Below are 7,721 nucleotides of genomic sequence, written 5' to 3'. Positions count from 1 at the left end.
AAAGAAAAATACATCTGAGTAATTTACAATTTTTTTTTTGATTTTTACATAGTTTCCAAAAAGCCAAGATGGGAGGGTGTGTGTGTGTGTGTGTGTGTGTGTGTGTGTGTGTGTGTGTTTCTCTTATGAAATAAATTAACAAATACATAACAAGATATTTCGACAAGTCTGAGTTTTGCCAGAGTGTTTGGCTTAAAACCAACGTTCAGAAGTTGTGAACTCTGAAAGGAGAAATGAGCAACATTATCTGTGAAAGCGATATCCTTGCTCGCTTTCTGTCTGTGCCGAGACAACAGGTGACAAACTCAGAACTGCCACCAGCAGCCTAAGGACTTCCTGTAAGCTCTCAGGGCCTCCATTCAGGTAAGGCCCCATCCTTAACAAACCAGTCACTACAGAAAAGAATTTCAGGATGAGCCAGGCTGAGTCTGGATGTTTATTCGAAATAGAGAGGCACTCAGGGAAGGTCAGGCCCACCTGTGAGCCTCTGTATGAGCTTTGCAAAGCGGTTTTATTTACCTGTCTTAAGAATAGCTAATATACCAGTTTTGGAGGCATTCAAATTAGAACTCAAGGGTTATTAAGAAACTGTGAGACCCGAAGTGGTTTTAAGTTTTAATTGCTGTGCCTAAGCGATCCATTAAAAAAAAAAAAAAAAAAAATGCCTCTAACCTGCAAGCCCCTTGCCCAAAGAAAGTTACTCCCTAAGATTCCGGAGGCTGTTGTTCATGTAAGATAACAAGTCATAAGTTTCCACTCCCCTAAATAAGTTTGTTTGATCCTGATTGAATGTAGGAGGACATAGGAAGAAAGTGTCAGAATGCATGCTTGCCCCTGATTGGTCCTGATGGGAAATACGGTGGCCTTATCAGGTTTTTCTTTATAATCCTCAGTACAGTGTGACTCAGAGCTATTTTCAGGGAACCCCGGAATGGACCTGGCAGGATTCCATCGCCCTGGCCAGTATTTAATTAAAGCTTGCTTCAAATTTGACTCAAAATTGTGGTTGTGGGATTAACTACCCCTAATTACGATTCTCACCCAGTTCCGGGATTAACAAAACCTCCTCCCTCTTGTTTCTGATAAGAAATTGCAGGGTGGCTCTGGGGTCCCTGGAGTAGATTACAATCTGATAACATTAACCATGCACCACAAGGGTCGCCCAAGGGGGTTAGGACACAACTTTCACTGTAAATGAGGTTTCTGGTGAGAGCTCACACAATTGAAGGTTTTTGGTTGAAAAGGGAGAGAGGCCATTTGCACTTCGCCTTAAGCTTAGCTCACTGTTAGTTTAACACTTTTCCTTGAAAATATCTCCATATTAAAAAAAAGTCTATGCTTTTAAACCTAAAAAAAAAAAAAAAAAAAAGAAAAAAGAAAAAATGTTGTCTGTGCCAGCAACCTCCTCAGCAGCTGTCAGTAATTGTGCTATAATTCTTGATTCCCAGCTGGCCAAAGGCTTCAAAAGATTCTGGAGTGAGGGGCTCCCTTCCCTCCCTGTCTCCCCATAATTTCCCCCGCCTTTTCATCTTGCCTTGTTCCCACGAATGGGAATGATGTTGGGTAAGTAAGCCTTCCTGGGACACACATTTCCCCCATTCCAGGCCAGTGTGGCATTAAAGGAAAGTGTGAAGTCCACATCCATACAAGAGCTGTGGTCGGTGTCTCAGGTTATTCTTCCTTTCCCAAGCCAGCTCATTCCCGGCAGGTGGTCTCTCTTGCTAATCTTGTCCGAAACAGACAGCACACGCAGGCTGCCCATCATTAAATCAATGTCCCTCATGCATGCTGCCTCCCATCGCCCTGAGGCTGGAAGACTCTGGCTACACAGCACTGGAGACTTCCCCTCTCATCCCCAGGAAACCAACTTCTCTGTGGCAGGTGTCCATGAACTAATCTATTCTATAGATGGTTTGCAGGAGAGTCCCCGGGATCAAATGACTCTGCTCTCTGAAATTCCCTTACTGAGCAATGCCGGCGCCAGGTTCACAAGATAGGGCCCCAAGGAAATGGGTCAGCCCACGTGCAAGCTCGGGAAATGAAAACATGGCCTTGGGTTTAACTGTGGGGAGAACTTTGAGTCGGACTAAATATAACAAGTTGAAAGACAGAGAGGGCTGGGGCCCCAGCTCTGGGACTAACATAGACAACTCTGGGAGGCTTAATTGCCACAGGTGGGTCGCATGGTTCTTTTAACTCTCTTCCAAAAATAAATGATTAATGGAGCCTAACTGCTAGTGTTGATTGTTACAGTCATTTTAAAAGTCAGGCTGAAGAAAGGTAGTTGAGGGGGCAGGGAGAGGAAGTTATCTGTGGGACATTGAGGTGCGGGCTGGTGAGTTGCTCAGAAGTGATTATGCAAATGGATTTTCTTCCTTAGAAGATGGCTTACCTGCTGGGCCTGTTTAATTCTTTTCTAGACGACAGTCACCAGGTTTCTTAAAGCCTCCGGCAAAGCGTTTGCCTTGCTGTGGTTCTCATTCCCCACAGGTGTGGGATGCCATGAGTTCTGTGTATCCTGGTGGTGTGTAGTACCATTCATGGGAAGAGAACCCAGCCTGTAGGCAAGAGGGGTCCTATCTCCAGCCACAGGGATCTCTGTATGAGAAAGCCCAGCATGGATCCCTCCCCGGGTAGATACAGGGATGATCACATGAGGGCCTGGTTCGAAAGGTGAGTGACCATCATTGAGGGGCCCTTGAAGGAATTTTAGCATCTCAATAATCATCTTGAATAATTAGGTGATAACAGCCACCCTCACTGCGTATGAGATGCGTTGGCCAAACAATTTGATATGGAGCATCAGATATAGGTTACTAGGGACAGGGTGCTCAAATCGGTAGCTGGGCCAGGTGGCTCAGGCCTATGAATCCTAGCTACTTGGGAAGCTGGGGCAGGAGCATTGCTACTTTGGGCTACAGAGTGTGTTCAAGACCAAACTGGGAAACTTAGTGAAGCCCTGTTTCAACATTTAAAAAATAAATTAAAGGGCTGGGAGTGTATCTCAGTGGTACTTGCCCATCATTCAGGGGACACAGGGTTCAACCTGAGGAACCACAGGGGAGTGGGAGAAGCAGCAATCTTGTAAGACAAGTCGCAGGGAATAACTTACTTTATGGACTACCAGAAATATGGAGAGCTGACTCTATTCTTAATTGTCATTCTAAATAGCCTCCAAATTTTCACTTTACTCCCAATTTAAAGTCAAATGAATCTTCTTCACTGCAGGTGAATGAACTGAGATGACTCTGTTGCTGTCCCTGGAGCCCAGCTCGGATGTGCTGCCGTTATTTGTGTTCGTCTATGGTCTTCCATGTTTTCCTCAAAGGCAGCGGCCACATGTGTCCCTTTCACTACCTGTGTAGGAGAGGAAAGTTTCCTCCAACTCCCTCCACTAGGGTAGAAAACAAACAAACAAAACATTGACAGGAGAAAAAGGAAATAAGCTATTTGCGTCTTTTATATACACACAGGACCCTTCACAAGAAAAACATAGCAAAAGCAGCAGCTAGGGTCAAAGTCACATGCAGTAAGCTTGATGTGAGTGGTAAATTACCCAGTGTGTCCAGACAAAGGTGCTTAGGAGAAGGCGGACAACTGCAGATTCTTTTAACAATGGCTAGAATACAGGTGTCTCTTGGCCTCCACTCCCCCATTGTTATCCAGGAATCTGGCATTCCCTTTGGTGAGTTCTTAGGCACATTTACAAAAGAGTTTAAAGGCCAACTCGGAAGGCAGGAAGCAGAGGAATCATTTTGTTTGAGAGAAGACAACATTTTAAGCTGGGTGTGGCGCTCACTCAGCAAGCAGCTGAAGAAAGGGCGGGTCTTCAGAGAACAGTGAGAAAGCCCAGGGCTTCGGAGAAAGCATGCTTAGGCTTTGGGCTAGTATCCAAAAGCAGGAAAAACAAGAAAAAGAGACTTAGTTCTGGGTACCGAGAGCAGCCCATTCCAGACTCTTGTGTCTCTGGACAAAAGATTGTGCCAGAGTCACAAGCTTAGCAATAAAAACTGTGTTAAGGGAAAACCTCCCATGACAAGGAGCAGGCTAGTAAGCTGAGGGAAAAACCCCAAAGTCCGGTGTCACAAGAATGGTGACCTTTTATAGGGCATTACATAACATCTGTGTAGCACATTTGTGCTAATGTCATTTTTGCTAATGTCCTGTTATTAAAATGAAGCCCAGTGGGGAGGCTTCCAGTACTTCTCTGCCTCTGCCTAGGTTAATCTTGACACTGCTTCTGCAGGCCTTACACTCCTGCAATACTGGCTCAGGTTTTAAGAATGACTCTCTTCATGGTACAAGGAGGGACCTTGTATATGCTTTTAGGAAGACAAAATGGGGCAACCCCTCTTCAATTTGCTATTTGTCAAGAGCCTTCACCTCAAAATAATTAATATTCCAGAGCAGCATGTGGGGGCAGCATATCCTGCATGTCTTACCTACCGTCACCTAATTCAGCAGTTGTGAGGTATTCAGCGAGCTATGGAACACACTTAGAATTTGCTGTGGTATAATGCTCTTGTAGCCTGTAAAGATTTGTCACTCGTACTGATTTAATAAAACACTGATTGGCCAGTAGCCAGGCAGGAAGTATAGGTGGGGCTACCAGAGTGGGAGAACTCTGGGAAGAAGAAAAAAATAGAGACACTGTCATCATCCAGAAGCAGAGGATGCAAGATGAGAATGACTTAGTGAGAAAAGGTACCAAGCCACATGGCTAAACACAGATAAAAATTATGGGTTAATTTAAGTCATAAGAGCTAGTTAATAATAAGCCTGAGCTAATAGGCCAAATAGTTTATAATTAATATAAGCCTCTATGTATTTTGTTGGGAACTGAACAACTGCAGGACCAGGCAGGATAGAAACTTCTGCCTACAAAAACTCTCAAATTGCAAAAAGATTTCTCACAAAGCCTTCAAAATGAGTTCTCCAGCCACAAACTGAAGAAGGTAAAATAAAATAATAAAATAAAATAAAAATAGCAGATCTGAGTCAAGAAAGCTCTCCCTACTCTGGGCTCAGTTTACCCTCCACCATTAAATTCCTACAGAAGAAGGAGCATAATCCTCCACAAACATCTTTTCATCCTCTCTTCCTCAAGTTTTGTTTCAAGCCTATTCCTTCATATTTTCCCCCTCAAACTCTTTTAAAATGGATAAGTTCTGAGAGCCCCAGGACACATTAGCTTGTCAGTCCCTGGAAAGTCACTGCACAGTTTGCTCCCCAGGTTGCTGGATCCAAGCCATCCATCTGCCAGCTGGGCATCCCCATGTTTGCATGTGTCCAGAAGTTTCCGGAGAAGAAGAGTTTCTCACCGTCCCTTGGGCCTCTGCCTGCAGCTCTGCTCCCTGAGGCTCTTGCTGTTGTTCTGCTCTTGAGGGAGAAAGCCCCTTTCAGGCTGCAGGAGTGTCAGTACCACTGCGGGCCAGAGTGTGATGCCTTGGAGCCATTTGCATATGCTCTATGGTTGCAAATGCTGGTGTCCCTTTCAGGAAGGGAAGACTTTTTTCCTTCCAGTGACCCCCTCAAAGCTGAAGAGCAGGCTGTAAGAGCAAGCAGGAAAGGCTCCTGAGCAGGTGGAGTAAGCCCACAGCAAACTGCTCACCCCGCAATGAGCCACAGGGGTGTTGGAGCAATTCAGCCCCCAGAACCTCCCACTCAATGGTAAGACTTTTCCAAAGCTCTCTAAGCTACGCTCGCACTACCAAATGCATTGACTGCCCTGTCCTAAAGAAAATTGATGGTAAACATCTGCCCCCTCCATACTTCCATGAGAAAGCTGAGCTTGGAGGGACCCTGCAGAGTCTGGGGTAGATGGTGTGGAAAAGAAGAAGCTGGGTAAACATGGGCGTGTAAGCCTCCAGAATGCGTAGGCATCTCCTTGGCACGCCATGTTACTAGATTAGCCAGATCGCATGGATTAGGAGAACCTGGAATTATTATTGTGAGTTATTAAAGAAAATATGACCTCAGAAGGCTGAAGGTACTGGGATCTCTTAGAAATAACACTGTTAAGCACTGTAGTGCTGTCTCCTTCCAAGGCATAAAATCTCACTGGAGAGTGTTAAAAATAATTTTAAGAGGTGCTTCCCTGCCAAAGCAAAGAATTCCAATCAGACCAGATTAGACCAAATCAAAAATGCCCATGATTAATAAATGTAGCGCTCCCAGGTGGCACCGGAGCATGGCGGCGGTAGGGGGAGTTCACACAAACCCTGAGACCACGTGTTTCTTTTCCCTGTGTGAGCCTAAATAGCCTGTGGGAGTGGTCCTGACCCTCCCTGGGGAGGGGGTCAGCGCTTGGTGGGCTTCCGGGAGGTGGAGTCCGGACCAAGGCAACTCCCAGGGGGAGGGGGCGTCCCAGCCGGGTATTACAGAGAGTAAGGTAGACTAAGTCACTAAAGCCAGCCATCTACCTACTCCTGGCCCTGAAACCATGAGTATTCACCTGTGAGATTAACTGCCCCAGAAGCCCCTTCATCATTCCCTGGAATCGTCTTCCACACCTTCCCCCTTTCTCCTTTTCCCATGTCTGACACACCAGTTTGCGGGGATGGGGGTGGGGTGTAAACACTAAATCTGGTAAATTTTAAGATCCCATTCATGGGCTCCCACCCCTGCGCCCAAGGTCATCAGTGTGAACAAGCTACCTCTGTAGCCATGGAAGGCCTTGCTGATGGAAGGCACGTGGGCACTCTCCATGGAAACCACCGGGCCCCCACAGCTAGCAGTCCCCTTATATGCGCTGCAGCCAGGGTGCACAGAGGCAAGGGGACTCAAGATTCCTCTGCTGCTGCCATCAGAGCAGGGAAAGCTGGTCTCTATCCTTCTGAAAGGTTCCCTTTCTTTCTGAACAATAAAAGGAAAGAAATAAAAAGGAAAACATATGACTGCTCCTAGGTGTGGCGGAGGAGAAAGTTTATTATAGACAAAAGAGAGAGCCTAGTCAGAGGCAGGGACATCAGAGTGACCCTGAGCCATGCGAGGAGAGGAGGGGGGAAAGGTGGGGGCAGAAAGGGGGACCAGGTACAGCAGCTAGGAAGGCAAAGGTACAAGACGGGGTAGGTAATCAAAGTGGTTGCATTATATAGGGAAGAGCCTCTTGGGGAAGGGCAGCCCCGTTGGTAGAATGTGGGGTATGCCAGCCATAGCCTGTGATAGGTAGGGACTGAGGGATGCTGGGAGGACCTGGTAGCCAGACTGCTTTGATATGTTAAGTAGGCAAGTCAGCCATTTGTCTAGGGTTTGAAACTTAGCACTCTCCCTATACAGTCCCCTGACTACCAATAGCACACACACACACACACACACACACACACACACACACACACACCGAGGGATGGCAGAGACCTTTTTTGTTTAGGAATGTTGATGGATACCAGCCCTAAAGCTGACTAGGTCCTGAGGCACCGTGACTTGACAGAAGCTTTACAGTATAAACTGTTTCTCCAGGAACCACAAATCCATCACTAAACCATCTTGATCTGCAGACTCTGGCACTGGCTTGGCTGGCAGTACTCAGTCTTTGCAGAACGAGACTCAGTTGTGGGGGCTGTGAAAAATAAGGATTCCAGGCTTCTGTTGGGGAGGTTTTAGGCACCAGCTCTAGCTCCTGCCTTTTATTTCCACTGTGCCAACTCCAAATTGCCCACTCCCGGGCTCTTCTCAGCACACACTTCCAGATTCCTTCAGATTTCCTGGTTCCCTTCAGGGCC

At 46.4% G+C, this 7,721-nt stretch overlaps 1 long non-coding RNA gene across 1 annotated transcript; it reads left to right on the top strand.

Moving 5' to 3' along the window:
• The first annotated feature begins 255 nt into the window (after positions 1 to 255).
• Positions 256 to 3,739, top strand: LOC119801311. The gene is made up of 3 exons (XR_005283165.1): positions 256 to 363; positions 2,491 to 2,673; positions 3,229 to 3,739. It is a non-coding gene; the product is annotated as an uncharacterized LOC119801311 (long non-coding RNA).
• The last annotated feature ends 3,982 nt before the right edge of the window (positions 3,740 to 7,721 follow it).

The sequence above is a fragment of the Arvicola amphibius genome, chromosome 14 (genome assembly GCF_903992535.2).
Source record: "Arvicola amphibius chromosome 14, mArvAmp1.2, whole genome shotgun sequence".
Lineage (NCBI taxonomy): Eukaryota > Metazoa > Chordata > Mammalia > Rodentia > Cricetidae > Arvicola > Arvicola amphibius.
This window is presented reverse-complemented; position numbering and strand designations above follow the sequence as displayed.